Below are 1412 nucleotides of genomic sequence, written 5' to 3'. Positions count from 1 at the left end.
GTGTGTGTAATGAGTGAGGAACGGGGTGTGTGTGCCTGTACTGCTCTGTGTGTGTGAGTGTGTGTGTGTGTGTGTGTGATACAGTGTAATGAGTGAGGAACGGGGTTTGTGTGCCTGTACTGCTGTGTGTGTGTGTGTGTGTGTGTGTGTGTGTGTGTGTGTGATACAGTGTAATGAGTGAGGAACAGGGTGTGTGTGCCTGTCCTGCTGTGTGTGTGTGTGTGTGTGTGTATGTGATACAGTGTAATGAGTGAGGAACAGGGTGTGTGTGCCTGTACTGCTCTGTGTGTGTGTGTGTGTGTGTGTGTGTGTGTGTGTGTGTGTGTTTATGTGTGCGTGGCACACGTTTTGTTTGTTTGTGTTTGTGTGTGCAGTGTCCCCTGTAGAGTGAAGTCTCTGAGTGAGAACCCTGTGATGGGTCAAGTGTGTGTCTGTGTGTTTGTATGTGTGTGTATATTCTGGTCACTCTGCAGTGAATGTCTTGGTGTGTTTGATGCAGTGTAATTTCTGAGGTACTGTGTGTGTGTGTGTGTTTGTCTGTGTTGATGAAGTATGGTGTGTGAGTTTAATAATCAGATGTGTCATTGTGTTTCTCCCAGGCTGCAGTGTTGTTCCCTCACAGAGAAGAGCTGTGCTGCTTTAGCATCAGCTGCCAGATCAACCTCCTGCCGTTTGAAGCAGCTGAACCTATCTGGCAATAAGATTCATGATGCAGGAGTTCAACATCTCTCAGACCTCCTCAAGAATCCCTACTGCAAACTAGAGATACTAGAGTGAGTGTTAACACACAACAACATACGTGTGAGTGTGTGTGTGTGGGGGGGGCACCCTCTGAATTGTATGTGGGGGAGGGGTACATGGGGGTAGGTGAACTACGGTTTGTGTGGCACATCTGTTGTGTGTTTGTGTGAGTGTATATGGTGTCCTCTGTGGAGTGAAGTTTGGTGTGTGTTTGGAGAATCCTGTGATTGGTCAAGTGGTGTGTGTGTGTGTGTGTTTGGGTCACCCTGCAGTGAGTGTGTGTGTGTTGGTGTGGGTGATTCAGTGTAATAAGTGAGGAATGAGGTGTGTGTGTTTGTATTAGTAAGGGGACTGTACATGTGTGTTGCCTGTACTGGTCAGTGTGTGTGTGTGTGTTACGACCCGGCTTGTGAGTCGCAACATAAATTGGAGACAGACCACAGAGTTGTATGAAAAAAGCATTTATTTCTGTAACACCAAAACACAGAGTAAAATGGTAAGTGCCAAGCACCAAAACCCAATAGTGTGCACACCAGCATCAAACGCCTGGTGAGCATGCAAGGCCTCCCTCTGAGGGCAAACCGCCTGGCTTTTATCCACACCTCCCCAGGTGTGGACAATCAGGCCAATTATTCCCAATCACCACCTAAAAGCTGTTGCACTGCCACTGC

General features: G+C 47.7%; 1 protein-coding gene across 1 annotated transcript in view; it reads left to right on the top strand.

Moving 5' to 3' along the window:
• The first annotated feature begins 602 nt into the window (after positions 1-602).
• The window catches only part of LOC122133181 (NACHT, LRR and PYD domains-containing protein 1 homolog), a 16490-nt gene continuing 15680 nt past the window's right edge, over positions 603-1412 (top strand). Inside the window, exon 1 of the mRNA XM_042708783.1 lies at positions 603-773. The gene's annotated coding sequence lies outside the window, so the exon portion shown is untranslated. The remainder of the gene's footprint in view (positions 774-1412) is intronic.

Source organism: Clupea harengus, chromosome 9 (assembly GCF_900700415.2).
Source record: "Clupea harengus chromosome 9, Ch_v2.0.2, whole genome shotgun sequence".
Classification (NCBI taxonomy): domain Eukaryota; kingdom Metazoa; phylum Chordata; class Actinopteri; order Clupeiformes; family Clupeidae; genus Clupea; species Clupea harengus.
Note: the sequence above shows the minus strand (reverse complement) of the source record. Positions and strands in the feature narration are given on the sequence as shown.